Source organism: Ptiloglossa arizonensis, chromosome 2 (assembly GCF_051014685.1).
Source record: "Ptiloglossa arizonensis isolate GNS036 chromosome 2, iyPtiAriz1_principal, whole genome shotgun sequence".
NCBI lineage: Eukaryota > Metazoa > Arthropoda > Insecta > Hymenoptera > Colletidae > Ptiloglossa > Ptiloglossa arizonensis.
The window spans coordinates 16,976,064-16,992,914 of NC_135049.1; the positions used below are offsets into that span (position 1 = coordinate 16,976,064).

Consider the following 16,851-nt stretch of genomic DNA (forward strand, 5'->3'; position numbering starts at 1 on the left):
GACTATCCAGAACTCTCGGGTAGACTCTCCACCACTGATGAAGATCGGATCAAAGCACTAATCGAGAATAATCCGCGCTGGACGACACGCGAATTAGCAGAGATGTTAAAAATATCAAAAACTATCATCCACAAGCATTTTTCGGCGCGAATTTTCCGGACAACTCAATATTTTTAAGTATAAATCGTGTTGTAACGATATAAACAATTTTCTGGTATAAACTATTCACGATAGTTGTCAACATCGTACGTAAAAAAAACTAAAGCGGTTCTCCATCCAAAATAGTCAGTTAGTGGAAAACCACTATAGTAGCGTATCGTTTCAGGCGATCGTTTAACGAGAAGCCACTATGGTATCGTACCGTCTCAGACGATCGTTTAGTGGGAAGCCACTATAATGGAGTATCGTAGTAAAAGGGTTAATAACACAGCAATGTTCCTCAAGTTGGAACAAATTTTGTCCTACAAGATGTTACAAAGTTATCCCCACCACTTCCTGGAACTGCTTCTACCAAGCGAGTCTCGGCGTTATCTCTCCGACACGCGACCAACGATATCTCAGGTTACAAACGAGTCATCGAACGAAGTCAAATTTGTATACTTCTCACTTTATCATTACGAGACCGCTTTGATCGGATTCGCGAGGATCTCACGATGAAAATGATACCAAACACGAACGTATGATTTTAAGTTAAACGAGTAGTACGTGGTTAACGAGAGACCAACAAATATAAAATAAGATACGTTACGAGAGATACAATATTGTTGAACGAAGTAACGACCTACCAATAGGAAAATAGTGATGATGGAATACATTACAATATATTCAATAATTGCCTACCAGTAGTTTTAAACCAGTTGGCAGGAAAATAATCTATCTAAATATTTCTTTGATTGGGTACACAAGTTTTAAAATACACAAATATTTCGCGCCAAACGTCGATTATAGTTTCGGAATTGTTCCTTGTGTACAATTATGCAATGAGTATTTAACACCGTCTACGAGTCCCAGAACACGTATTCCGTATTGTTTAAACCAATTTATTGCCCGTGAATAATATCGGACGCGAGTAAGAAAATATAAAATAATAGTGAAAACTATCTAGATGCGTATCGGTCCGAAACAAATCGGAACTAGAACGGTGTGTAACAGAGGCGCGTACGCTTCCGATTGGTGGAACGACATCGGTGACTCACATTTCGTAACTAGCGTAAACTCCCATGTCGAGATGAACTTCGACGTAATACCTGTTAGAACGGAATAAGATGTCGAGTCAGACTCGACATAGGACCGCGAGGGGTTGGATCGTGTCCTTGCGTGTTACACAAGTGTGACAGCGGCCTAAGAGGGACAGGTTGGTGTTCCAGGAATTGAGAGCTGTTTATTTATCTTCGCCTCGCTCACCTCTGAGTACGCCGGGGACGAGAGTGAGAAACAGTGAAAGCGAATGAGATACAGTTAAAGTGGTGGGGGTAAGCTACGCGACGTAAAGAAGGACAGAAACCCGTGACTCGAAGAGGAACCTCGCTCTGCACCTCCATGCAAAACCGATCGAAGAATATTTCGACGGGCGTTTGTCCGTTGGATAATGTGAATCCGCCTTTAACTGTACAGTGCCTGTGCGCATGTGTCTAAGGTCGGGCAAATGAAAGAATCAACTTGGTAGACCTCCCGCCAGTTGCTCCGTTGAGGGGAACTCTTCGACCCCTTCCTGCCTCGGCTCGACAGTTTGGATGCTCAGAGTTCGACAACATTCGATGCAAGTAGCGATGGGATCGAGCGCGACGAGATCATTGTTCGTATAAGTATTACTTTGTTGAACTGGACACTAAATTTATTCTAATATGCTTTCACGCATATTGAACTCGATTCTAATCAATTGATGTGTACAAATATCGTTATACTTCGCACAAGGTATTTATTATTTGTTACATCTATTAACGTACGTTCGTCGTTTCATTCTTTATTTTACAAAGTTCTGAATTGTTTTTTTATTTTTATCGGTACTGTACGTGTTTCCAGATACTTGAGTAACCGTTATCATCCGTGAATTCGCGAACAAAACATTGCTTTGATCTCGATGAAACAACGGTTGTCTAACCGTTAAACTGTGAATTGAAAACAGACTCTATTCTCACGTGTACGAATAGATGGATAAGTTGGTAATGTATAAAATATATAAAATAGCGGTAAAGGTAATAGTGATAATAGTGATAACGATTATGGCAAACATTGTTAACGAAAGGTTAAACAAAGTCGGTGGTAACGTTGTTTGACGATATCGTAAAACGTTTCGAATACTTCGCTAGATACGACTGAGACTGGAGGAGTTTGATCAGTAGTGGGGGTTCTCGTCCCTGGAACTTCTTCCCTTAGCCAAGTCGATTCTTCCATTTGTCAGACCCTAGGTATATTTTTTGTGTCTGGTAATGTACACAGAGAACGATATATGTACACAGAGTCCATTTATTTTGGTCATCCTAAATATCTCCGTTGTTTTTGGTTCGAGATCATTTTCCTGACGGGCAGGAATGTTTTTTCATCTCGCGAGTCTAGTGGTTCAAGGTCATTTAAATTAAATATACAATTAAATATTGTATATGGTTGAATATTATAATTAAACCACACGATACAAACAATCAATCGCACTGTGCGATTGAACTCGTCTCGTTGCACCCCTTCGTGTGTTCAAAAATGTACATACTATCCGGTTAGAAAATACAGAGTAATCTCGAAAAATTAAAAAAAAAAATGACCTCTCGTGGCAAACAACTGCTTTCTCCTACATTTCCCCTGTCATTGAAAACAACAGAGATATTTAGAATGATTATAATTAGTGTTCCACTTTCTACGCGGTATCGTGTTCTCAGGAGACGGATTGCATTTCTTTCACTTGTTGCACGATTTTGGGACGCCCTGTGCAAAAATACCCCCCCGCGGTAAAATTAAAAATTTCATTTTAATTCTCTATGCATCGACATAATTCCTCGCGTACGATACAAAAAGGTGAAAGGTTTTCTTCAAAAAATTATAAACAGCGATTACTAAAAATTCAATGGAAACATTAAGGAACGATGACGTTACAAAATCGATGAAATAATACTTAAAGACAATTATTCCGTTAAAATATTTTTTATTTACATTTTCCTTTAATGTGTTTCCAGTAGTTGTGTCACTTGCATACTTCCTTATTGCAGTCATTCTAAATACTCTTAATAACTAGTAATCAAGGATATTTCAGATGTTGTTTGTACGTGTTTGTACAGTTAGAATATTTGTTCGTTAATTAAGGAAATTAACACTTTCGCAGCCGGTGATTTTGATCCTACGTCCGACCACCACAGAGTTCGATCGTTAAAACGGGGATAAGATTGAAGAAATGTATTTCGAAATTGCAATACGTTCACCCGTTACAAATATAAATAGAAAAAATTGACAAATTGATAAACTCGGGGGAATATTGATATTTAGACTGCTTGTAAATTCTTTGAATTGCATTTATTCCCGCGATGTTGAAATAAAACGCTTTTACATCTAAATAACATCTAGTTTTATTTGGAGTATAAACTCTAAAAGAAAGTCGTCCACGGTATACTATTCGTACAATGGGTACTTTCGTCCGGGGAAAGTTCTCGTTTATGATTACATATCGCATTAATCTTTACACGTGTATAAAATACGTTGATTCAATTGTACAAAGTCTGCTCGCTTAATTCGAATCGGCTCGAAATCAATGTATTGTTCGATAGTTACCAGAATCGTAAAGACGTAGATTAATATCGTTTCCTCTCCGCTGCAAACATGAAAAGACGTAGTATGTATTACGTCAGCGACAAACAGCTACATATATTTTACGAAAAGACGTAATATTACGTCAGCGGCTGCGAATGTGTTAAATTAACACGCACTAACATTGTAAGTACGTTTCATTCGAGACGTCTCGTCAACGTAAACGCTGATACGTCTGCGCAAGTAAGTGGACCGTTGGAATGTTTAAAGAAGTACATATTTTTATTATACGCTATAAAAATTACTCGACGTTCAACGAACGCACACATTTCTTTTTTCCGATCGCGACAGAAAAGTCACCTGCGGTAACCATCTAGTGCCACAGAGACGAACTAGAGGATTCGATCGTTACTGATTTACCTACATTAAGTGTTCGGTTAAGGTTCATATACACGAGTCCCACCCTGAATGTTATTTTCGGTCCGTTACACGATACACTTAAGAAAAAATCGATCCGAGCGATAACAGATATCAAAAGAAACATTCCAACAATGTTAATTGACGCATATCGTGCGAGCGATATTGTCAATTCGTACTTGCGTAAAAAAATATTTTTGGAGCAATTTCATTCTATTCCCAACACGAAAACGGGACTAACGCTTAAAGAGTACCGTGAGACTATTTACTATTTTTACTCGGTGTTGAATAAAAAGTACAAAGCTTTCTGTTTCATCGTCGGTTGGTTAGTGAAAATATCGACACTTGTTTATTGAATTATTCTTTTTACATAGATCCAGGTTTGTACCGTTCTGTGTTATTTTATCGTTGACCAATAGGTTAGCAAGTGAATCGTCAGAAGGAGACTTTGTCGTGCAACGTCGTGATTAGAAGTATTTTTAACTATTTAATACTAATGTGCAGAGAAACTCGTCGATTACCAATTCAAATTACAACTGTGACGACCAGTGTCGTATTTTCCTTTCAACGATATCTTTTTCCACGATTGTTTATTAGGGAAATTGCTACACACGTGACCTCAAAAAAGAACTTGTCCGCACTACCATAAATGCGTAGGCGCGTGTCGGCTTCTGATTGATAGAATGTGGTTCAATGCGCAAGCTGATTGACAACGATTCCAACGTGTTTGTGCAGTATGGAAAAGTTATTTTTAATTCAGTGGACAGGAAATCCTGGATAGATGCAGGAAAACAAGTCTGAACATTCGTGCAATTATCGAAGCAACCAATCTAATAAGAAGCCCCACTTGGACACTATCTCCATTATCTGTGACACATTACTTATCTTTACTATCCTTGGCATCTCGTGTAATCGTCGAACATTTACAATTTCGTTTGTTAATAAGCGACCATTTCTCCCACTTGTCATCGAAGCACAACAAACGAGGTTCGCGTGCAACTAGCAAAGTTGCATCTATCGAGGTTCCACTGCATCCATAAGGGTGAATATAATATGACTGAAAAACTGATTGGAATAATAAATACGTATGTATTATTTTCCAAATACCGATCTTTGATGAACAGTTGGTTCCTTTCTTTTTTTAAATTACAAAAATTATAGTAATTAAAATTAAATCGAACAATTTGGAATGCATGTGCATCCAGAAAACACAATTTGGCTTATAACGAATACTTCGACGAGTAAAGTGTTCGCTTGTACGGAATTAATAACAAATACGAACAACGCTGTATAAAAATCGTGGTTGTTCGAAAGCTTGATCTCTGCGGAAACAATTATAATCAAGTTCGTCAAAGTATAGAAATTGAGTCGAAAGTATAAATCGTGAAAATCCTTGGAACGATATCCAGAGGAAGTTTTATGAAATCAACTTGACAATTTACGTATTAGTAGATATATGCAATTATAGCTACCTCTCTCTATCCGGAATATCCTTAGATAAGTGGTACAGGCTGTTAAACGATAGAACATTTTCCAGAAAAAATAAAAATACTTCTTATCGTCATTATTTTATATTGAATTTGATAAATATCATTTTTACAGTTTGTCAAGATCACTTTCCAGGTAGTAGTGTATTTTTTCTTTCATGGAGTACTATATTTTCATTTGAAAGTATTTTTGATTATTATGATTATTAAAATTAGATATTCTAGATTCAAACAATTTTTAATTCTAAATAAAACTATTCGAATCATCTTCGAATTATCTTCGAATATACAAAATACAAATATACAAATATACAACCATTATTCGAATCATCTTCGATAATATACAAAAGAAGTTGCAAACACGCAACAATGTGCCTAATGGCGAGAACTTAACGCGACGGAAATGTACATATACAAGAAAAAATTCAACGCAGATGTAACTAGGTAGGTTTCTATTACCAACAATTTGTTCAGGGTTACATTATTTTCTGTGCAATGGCAACCTCACAAGTCGTTGGTTTTTACATCCGATAACCTCTCACAACATGTACTATTTCAGGAACGAAGAATTACGTGTTTTAACAAACACGAGTTACATTGCAAATAAGCAATTAATTTTGTGTTTGCTATATCGTGGTTCTTCCGGATTTTTTTTTATTTAATATTTATTCTCGATTATACGTTTCCGTCACGTTTCATGTTCTCGACATTGCACACACGTGTATGTATCTAGAAGCCACGTGTTATTGAATAACTGAAAGTTAAATTTACATTTTGTTCTATTACATACCAATTTCTTCCCAATCGTTAACTATACTCTTTTTTTCAAAATATTATATAATATATATCCTTTTGTGTGTCATCAAGGATGACCTTAGATAATGGAGGGCAGAAACTTTTCAACTAAAATATATTTAGAATAAAAATTCTTGAAGCGACCGAACGATTATTAATTTCATTATTGCACAAGCAATAGTCATTTGTAACGATTCGTAATTATTTTTTTTTAAAGACTTTGCCAAATTTTCCTTAGATTTATGATCCTCGAACGAGAATTATATTAATTTAATTAGAAATCAATTCGATTAATTTGTCTTCGATACTATTATATTATCCTAGTTAAGAAACAATTAAAGTGTTTCGTACAAGCGCCAATTTCATACTACTGTCCATTCACTTCGTATAGTTCATCAATGAACCAACATAATTCATATGAAAACATTTGTAAAACATTTCGCATAATACTTACAAATTCACAAATATCATCGTTATCGAGAAGAAGGGGTAACCTATTAAAAAAGAAAAAAAAACGTGCCAGGAAACGACGTAAATACTTTCGTTCGAACAATTTATAAGTACTCTGATCTACTATGATTGACCATGGTATACACACACGTGAAGTTTGTTAAAACAATCGTCGAGAAATGTTGCTGGTTTTATCGTACAGTTTCTTGTAAGTTGGGCATCAGACGTTCTCACCGATCATTGTGACATATCTGACAACGTCGCCTCACGGTCGTCGATGTGGTTCCATTCTTTTTTCAATTTCGCGACACTTCATTGTCGTTTTTCTAATCGTACCAGATTCTTACTTTCGTTCGAGATATGACACTCCCTCTTGATACCTTCGACAATAGTTTCACGCCCAATGGGTGTCGCTACCACGAGTAAAACAAAGCTCGCTACGTCGACATAGGTTATAGATGACCCACGGTACGAATAATTGCGTTTAAACATAATAATTACGAATTAAGTAATTACCTAATTGAAGAATTATCAGTTAGTGATTATTACGAATTATTTCACAATAATGTTTCTCTTAATAGTGAAACCTACAAGCAGCCTATACGGAAAGTCCATCGTGGGTCGCGACCCATACGGCACGGAACGTGTTAAGGATAGCCTTCTTACATTACCACTGAGCAACTATTTCGTGCGGCACTTATCTAGAGACACCCTGTATATTATGTACACTACCATCCATAAGTACCCGGACACTTAGGAAACTCAGGTAAATACCGTATTAACGTTACTATAATGTAAATAATTTTCGATGAAAGTAATGTCGGTGGAAACATCGTATCGAAGTTAACTCGTATAATAGTTAACAAATTAAATATTCTCCTTCGTACATCTGTGGAAAATAAAACGGCTCGTGTTGACCGCGATAATATGGTAACGATGTATTTTTTAAAACATATTTTTTTTAACTTGAAAAAAAAAAAAAATCTTTTTTAAACTTTGAACAATTCCGATTTCTCTGTCTGATTCTACCGAACAATTTCTAAAATAATTTGAATAATTATTTTTATTTCTTAAGTATCTCACAACTATTCTAGTTAATTTTCACGCGTTTTATAGAATATTTGGATTATTGTTTTGTGTACCGATGAAATTACTATCGACAGGTTTTCTTCCGGACCGGATGAATAATATTTTTTGCATCCGAGCACTTCAAAATTTGAGTTTCGTCCAAAGATATTTTTCCAAAACTGCCCGATTTGAACGTTGCCCCATCGAGTCGTTTCTTTTTATCCTACGATTCCAATAATAATTCGTTGGCTTTCGAATAATCGAGAACATTTAAATGTCCAGGTGCTTATGGACAGTAGTGTACATATGCGTATGCATTTGAGAACTCAATGACACGACGGCTCGATAGATTGCGCAGCCTGCGCAGACGCGCGGAAAATCGAAGAAAACAAGAAAGAAACGCCTAAATTTATTAAACACTCCAAGGGCGAGCCCGTTGCTATCAATTCGCAAAAAATCTTAAAATTTCCTCCAGTAGAAAAGGAAAGACGCCACTTTTAATCGTAGTTCCGGTGTATACAACCTGTTTGGTCCCCTTCTATTTCTAATTAAATTTTCTAACCGAAGTAACACGATAAAAAAGTACACTTCGATTCGTTGATCGTAGAAATTCTTCACCGTCAGGTTCGAAATCTACATTGATTGCGGGTGAAACTTATTCGTGGTCAGTTATGTAAATTAACGAGCATGCGTAGCTTACAGATCAATCGTCGTTTTCTATCGGAGTGCTTACAGTTACCTAACACTGTATAGTTAACCAAAGGGTACGTTTCACTGTTAAACGAGTTATCGATTCGTAGTGGATACAAATCTAATCACTACGAACAAAACAGAAATTCTCGTTTTTCGAATAATCAGTTTCGGGTGGTTGTTTGTTTGTAAATTGTAATTGACTAATAATAGACGAATATTTGTAGAAATTTATACGCCACGATAATCGAGAACATATTGTCTCGTTGTATCGGATATATTTAATTCCTAGCTGCGAGAATGAATTCAATCTGCTTTAAAAGCACTGCGTATCTGACAGCCATTTTGTAACGAGTCGGTGTAGAGCAGGGGACGACAAACATTTTCTGAGATGGGTTAGACAGTGAATATTTTAGATTTCGTGAATTAAGAAATAAAATTGAGGGACGCTGTTGATAAGGTAAATAGAAAATGTATATTAGTTTGTTTTTATTAACGAAAAATAATATAAAATTGTGTATAAATTTTTGACAAATCAGCGAGAAGTATTCTGTTGCACGAGAAACGGTTACGTTCAATTCGAAGATTTTCCAACAGTATGCGAACGAATGGTCCCGGCTGCGTCAGTACAATACTACTAAGTCGATGCTGAAATAAGTAGTTTCGTGATTCTGTCGTGAAATTCGTTTAAAAAGTTGGGATCTGGCCCGCGGACCGTAGTTTTCCGACCCCCCGATGTAGAGGATCTAAAGTGGCGCCGCCGTACGCTCCGATTCCTAAGCTGGTAACGCCAGGAGACTCGCGAGCTCTTTACCTACAACGTTATTTACTTCGTTAGTTCGTGTTCGTTCATGGAGCTAATATGGAACAACGTTACGGCTCGAATTCAGCCACGAAAAACACACGTTTGTGCGTACGAACCCATAACAGCTCGCGGGTATGGATTCTGAAAGAAATGAAGAATCCTATTGGTTAGAATTTTTATTCTTACTTTGTAACGCACACACGATTAAGCGAGATCTACGAAGAGTGTCATCTATTGGTCGGTATTGAATTTAGATTCTTTTCTAACACGCCAAGCTGGACACAAGGAAACGGAGTTCCGCGACCGGAATCGGGAAACATTTCTCTTTACATGATAGTACCCCTTGGGATCGTTTTCTTCGGCTCCCCGCTGTACGTAACGTTAAATTTCTTTTATATGTATAATATTTGATTTACGAGAAATCGCAGAAGGGAGTATAAGAAACCACGGGGCATGCGATCGAAGACAGGGAGATCGTATTACGTGCTTTGGTGTTTATATGTAGATTAGCACGTACGATTGTGGTTTAACTTTCAAAATAAATACTTTCACTGTGCGAATACATGTTAGTTTTACTATATATTTCGGCATACAGTGCGCAAGGTTATAACGTATTTAGGAATTATAACCGTAGCGAACAGCGAAGCATATGTAATTTCGTATCTAACAGGTTAGATAGAAACATTAAGAATTCTTCGTAACAGTTGCATCAGATTCGAAACACGGTAGAAAAACGGTCAAGGAAACTTTTCGAAAAGTTCTTCTTCGATTTTGATCTGCTTTTTCAATATGGCAGTATACAGATTCCGGTCAGTAGGTACCAAATATAGGATTATGGACATTTACTGATTACAAAGCTACAAGTTAGTAATCATGTTTCTTAAGAAGTTCAAATAAATAAACCTAAAGTAGCCAATATTGTCATATTTGCCAATTAATACTTAATTGTATTTATTAATAATTTATTCATTGATAAATCATAAATTATCTTAGACGTATACGGAAAAGATTTAACAATTGAGAAAGAAGAATGTGTGAATCATTACTTGTTTGTGTAAAAGGCGTCGCTTGAGAAAATAGAGGACGAGATACACAGGAAGTTACAATCCAAAAATTAACAAATTATTATACAAAAATTTTTTCTGAGAAATAAGAAAAACATATTAATTGCGAAAGGAAAAAAATATAATCATCGCGATACGATTGGCACATTTATCAAAGCAAAACTCTTTGACATAATTTTATCAGTGTATAACAGATTAACTGATAAAAAGCTACTTCGTTGCTGTGTGCAGTGACAAAATGCAAATGAAACTTTATGCATCATGATTTGGCGTAAAAGTCCAACATACATTTTTGCATTAAAAAATCTTGTTGAAGCTACAATTGCAGAAACTTGTCGTACGAAAATGAGGATAATAAATTGTTTGAAAGATTCTGAAACGATAGGTGTAAAGTCAATGAAAATCGAGATGCAAAATTTCGGATATGAAAAACAAAAATTAACAAAATATAAACATACCAGAAAGGTAATGCAAAGTGCACAGTTACAGAAAGTACGGTGGTTTGCAACAAAAAGAAGAACCAATGTTATGTGCAAAATGTTTTTGAAAAGTTCAATTAAAATCCACGACATTGAACCGAGTATATTAAAATTAATCAAGTATAATTAGCACTGTTAAACAGTATAATGTACACTGTATCATAACAGCATAAATCGAGATTACAACGAAAGTGTTAATTAAATGCTTGCCAAAATTACAAAACTTAAAGTTTGAACATTGATAATTGAAAATTATTTAAAAAAGGAAAAAATGTTTGCAGCGAAAAAAATAATATCAGATCACGACTTTTAGAACGAGTTCAATTGTCTACGATTTAAGATCAATGAAGGTCAATCATAAACGAAATAGATCACATGATTTTCCAAGTCAATAGGAAGCATTATATCATTTAATGTTATTATAGAAATCACATGCTTGTTAACACAGACATTTATCAATAATGTACCAGGAATCTAAAAATCACAGTGCTTTTTACTTATGAACAACTTTTAGCTTGTTAATTTCGATCAGTATTATTCCGTCATGTTTGGATACGATTGTCGTGGACTCGAAGTGGTCCAAATAAACAGCAGAAATGAGAAAAAACTAGAAATGATTTTCATTCGTGAAAAGTATAATCGAAAGCTGGACAACTGAAAAATTTGTACTGTTCAAAATTGTTCCAAAGATCTCAAAAAATCGAGCGGGATGTTTCAATCAGAGAAATCGCGTTTGAAACAAACCAGTTACAAATAAAAGAAGGGAAAACGCAAAAACAAAATTTGAATATTAATTGAAAATGGAGCAATAACCTTCGGTAACCTTCAATTGTAAACTCGCCTTAATTTATCATCTACATTTGAAAGTACTTTTACCATAAAATGACTCTAGCAAAAGTATGCAATGACTTAAAAAACATTTTGAAGTACTGAAAGTAGAGAAAATATTTCAGGCTATAAAGTTAGTTGGAACACCCGATATATCTCTGTACGACATTTGTACGTTTATGAAATTTATTGTAATAAAATTTTATCCGTCAACAAACAACAACTCGAAGAGTTTTAAACACGAACAGTACAAGTTACACGATCGTGTATTTTATCAAACGTATAATTCCATTACGCTGTTTCATAAAACAGTTTCGAAAACATCTAGCGTATAGTGTTAAAATAGATGTTTAAAAAAAAAGTAAAATAATCCAAACGTTAGGTAATGATCGTACTGTACTACGGGAGGCGTCTCAACTCGGCAAGATCAGAGAACTCGTCCTTGTAACATGCAGTGCGCATACGCCATTTACACGGAATATCGGAACGTACCTAACCTTCTCTGAAACGGTGTACACAGAAAACCGCGTGGCCAAACGGTGAGCAGAGCGCAAGCCGAGCAACGAGGCAACGCCGCGTGGCCGACCAGCTGATCGGCCGGCGACAAGCGGCATCATGGGAGCAGAGGGAGAGAATCGCGCGCGACTGGGCTAATGAGTGTGCGACCTATTGGGAGTTCATTGGAGGAGGCTAAGCCAACGTATGGAGGAGAAAACAGTGGCTGCTTCTACGAAAGAGTGGGGATAGTCATTGCTATGTTGCCGTCACGTCAAACACCCGTGGCTCTTGTTGCCACTGCCGCTCTGTTTTCTACGATCGAATGGCATTGCAAGGTCTAGGAGCCAGACGTGCACGTATCCACGTTCTCTTTGCAGACGTTTCTTGCCTCGACGTTCTCTCAGTCTCATTCTCAGATATTTTTTAGGAGTCATCTCATTTACTTTGATTTACCGTAGTATTAATTTCCGTTTATTTTTATAATTGCCAGACATCGATATACGCGCACGATCTTTTTCACGGATTATAAATTCCCTTTACTCGTATAATTGCTGTTTGTTACTTTTGTGCTTTGTAAATATTTAATTCTAAACGTGAATCAACTTCCAACGCAAATAAAATTACTGAACTTTTTTGAAGATAATATCCAAACACTAGTTTCGTACAAATAAATTATTTAACTTCGTTTAAACATTATCAAGAGATAATTCGTCCATTTATCCATATCAGTATATGAATTTCTTAAATTTCGGAACACTTTTATTATGCATAGAATCTTTGCAATTTTAAACATACGAAAATTATGCAACACGTTTTCTACATTACATTGAGAACAATTAAATCCTATATTCAATGGTTTGACGTGAAAACTATCGTACAGAAGCCGTTACGAATATTATGTGCAAACAAACATTCATTTATGTACACTCGTCGTATATTGATTAAAGAATCACGTCTAGGTATGGAATTATTCCATCCATCAAACGATGAAAACACTATGCTGATGCGGTGTTGTCACAGCTTCCGAAATATTGCAACGTTGCTCATCGTTTTCTCGTCTCGCATCAATATAAAGAACTCGCATTCCGTTGCTCTGTTCAACTGTGTCGAATTCAAAGTGAAAAACGTACATATTAAGTATTCTGATGGCAAGATCTTTTGGTGGTTTACTTAATGCTTGAATATTTCATAGTTCTGTCCGAGGTTCATGAAGATAATAAAAGTTCAAATTACAATATGAGATATACACAGTAGAAATACGTAATAAGATGTGACAGTTATATATCAGAATATCAAATTATAGAAACCAAAGAAATATACAGGAAGATTATACGTAATCACAAATGTCAGTGTGCAAGATTTTTCGCAGAACCGTTCTTAAGCCAAAAATAGGAATTGATGATGGACATCACAGTGATTTGTGACTAATCGATGGTATTGTTAATGTATAAAAACGTAGTTCATTACGAATCGTGAAAACAAAGTACAAATTATACACAAAATCAAGAGACACATCGAAGAAAGCGACACAACCGCACCATCGGAGTATAGAAACGCGACTACTGAGAAACGCTGTGCGGTTCGACCTAAACCTGACATACTCTCCCGCCTGCCCTCCCGTCCGACCGGTTATGCTCGTCTGTCGAGCCGTCATCTCATACGTACGCTTGGTTCTTTCAATCCCCTCCACTGGGACTATATCTCGCCAATACGCCCTCGCACAGGCTGAAGCACGCGTCGGCACGGCATATTGCAGGAGCGTAACTAGTGGAACCACTGTGAGGGCGCTCTACGTTCGACTCCGAGACAGGTGCCATCCTACGTACACGATGCCTTACATGATCGTGCAAATCGGTACAAGATTCTACTGATTAAAATAGTGTTTCAACTCGGCTCCAGACATACTTCGACGGGCTTATATATTTTCACCGGGTATGTACATTGTCATTGATGTTAAATTCTTCGATTCATCACCGAATACTTACACTATATTAAGATGATTTTTCACCAAGATCTTTAACACCGAGAATTTTATGTTCCTTAAAACGCGTTATATTATACGACAAGGTTATTTGAATATAACGATGCATCGTGAAAGGATTTTATGCAGATTAACAAGCTGAAATATATTTTGAAGGATTATGTGAAAACGTTAAAAAGTAAAAGAAGAGAGAAAAAAGAACAATACGAAAGAAAAATAATATGTATAACATTTTTATACATAGACCAGTAATAGAGATAGACGTCTACAGTGTCGCGTTAAAAGGTACAGAAAGTGGTACACAACAATTTTACTCCAAATGTATTGTAATTTCAGAGGTATTTAAAAATCTATGCATACAATCTAACATTATCGCGAAAACGTTTTAATGTGAACGTATATTTCGTTCCATTTGACATGATTTAATAACGAATACCGTGAGTTGTATTACATACTGTACGAAGTAACGCCACAGGGCAGACCACCGATCACATACAGGGTATACACACACCCTTTGCACGCCGTAGTGGCACAGCCACACTTCGCCACATCGATTTTACCGGCTTGCTTGCACTCACACTCGGTCGACCCGTTCACTGAAGGAATGTCTCATATGCCTCCCTCCGGCTCCCTTTTCCTCTCCCTTTACCCCTCCTGACCCTCCCCCTGTAAAACCTCTCCCTCAGTCAGTCGGCTCTCTTTCTAACTTACTCACCGTCCATCCCTCTCCACCATGCTCACTAACCTCTGTTTGCCTTCCTCTTCCCCTCTTTGCTTCCTCTCATGGGTCTCTCGATCTCTCTTAGTTTCTCTCTCACTCTCTCCCAATTTCTCTCTTTCTCTTTCTTCTCTGTCTGTTGTGATCGCAGAGCGGTAGCGCCGTCGCGGGGAGATGGATGTTGCACCTTTTGCCGCATCTCGGAATCTCGCGCGTTGCTCATTTGCCGTACATAGGAGTGGTGAGGAAAGAAGAGGAGAGGAAAGGAAAGAGGGAGTGCGAGAGTAAGCGAGAAAGGGAGAAAGAGAAACCTCCGCTAGATAGTAGTTTGCGAGCGGGGCACGGTGGTCGGACAGTTCCAGTTCCGTTTCGATTAGGCGAGTCCACGCCGGGGTTTTTGGCTCGCTTGTGGCCCGTGAAACGTACGCGTAATGCCGTTTATCGTGGCCATTGACGGCACTCGGTGCTGCTGGTGCTGTTGCTGTTTACCCGGCGAGCTAACTGCACGCCACTTTTACAAGTGGAACTGCACTGCCGAGGAAGACACGAAGTGAGCCAACTTCGTGTGTGTTCGGAAAGATAGCTTATGTGCGGCGTTTAAATCGTTCAATACGACTCCATGGTTATGGCCATACCGGAGCCAGATCGTCAGGGTTAGAGGAGTGCACTGTAAAATCCGCATGTCCCGATTCACTGGGTTCGTATATGACACCACTTCGCATGTAACCTCCCTGCAAGCAATGCTTACGCACACTCACGTAAGCACACAAATACAGACAGGACTGTCTTAAAAGCAAATCGCTGCCGGAGGAACGATTCCCCGGCCCTCTAGCCCAGTTCCGGGCACGGCCATTGATTCATCGATAAGGAAGTTTCCTATCCCTTGTTGGATTTTTAGCATGTTTAATAAAGTACGAGCAAGTGAAACAAAATATCCGTAAACCATGAATCCTATCTTCGGAATTCATCGTTGTTCTAATTGATGATACGTGAACACATCAATTTTTTACATGACAATGGATATTTTCGCGATTTGCCACTCACAATTACATATATTTCACGTATATTGACCTTTTCTTGTTCTGTCCTTTGTCTTTTGATCTTTTTGATACCAATACTGACACAAAATTAAACATGTACGACAAATGTTAAGTGAAATTATAGTTTACACATGCTACTATGGTTCCAAGAACCTCTTCTAAATTCGAAATCTTATTTAACAATTATGTTCATTGTGTATAATACGATCGATGATTGATTGACTCATTTCTCGTATGGAATTGTATACGTTTATGTTGTTAAACAGATTTCCAATACAACTTCAAAATGGCCCTTATAGTTTGATATTGATACTCTTATAATTGTTGTTTACTTCCTTTTCATCTTTTTCTGTTTCCACAAAATGGTTAGATTGGTAACGTTTTACCACCATACTACGCAATAAAATATATTATATTAATTTTTTTCGTAAACCCCTCATTCATACAAACATTACTATACATAAATATTATATAATATATTTAATTTATTAGGTTATTAGAGTGTATAACAATCATTATAACTTATAATTCATCTATCGTATTGTTTAATTAAAAGTGTGCGATATTGCATTAACACAAAAAGGAGGCGAGCAGTAAGATCATTGTTTAGTTATAGAAAACATCGCATTAAGAATACGAAACGTTCGAAGTTTATAACATTACAAGAATTTATCTTCTCGGTGCAATTATTGTCTACCCAGTATATAATTTAAATGTATCATTTTATCAACCGAGCGAATAATGCATTACAATCTTAGTAAAACAGAAACTGAATATAAATAACTAGAATGTAAATGTACCG

General features: G+C 36.8%; 1 protein-coding gene across 9 annotated transcripts in view; it reads left to right on the top strand.

The window, feature by feature from the left end:
* Tlk (Tousled-like kinase) overlaps positions 1-16,851 on the top strand; it is a 69,392-nt gene that overhangs the window by 44,493 nt on the left and 8,048 nt on the right. Inside the window, exon 1 of one of the 9 annotated variants that reach the window (XM_076305674.1) lies at positions 7,499-7,644. The exons of 6 other annotated variants lie outside the window; for them this stretch is intronic. The gene's annotated coding sequence lies outside the window, so the exon portion shown is untranslated. Of the gene's footprint in view, positions 1-7,498; positions 7,645-13,017; positions 14,243-15,569; positions 15,707-16,851 lie in introns of those variants that run through there. 2 more of the 9 variants (XM_076305675.1, XM_076305673.1) reach the window with 2 other exon arrangements.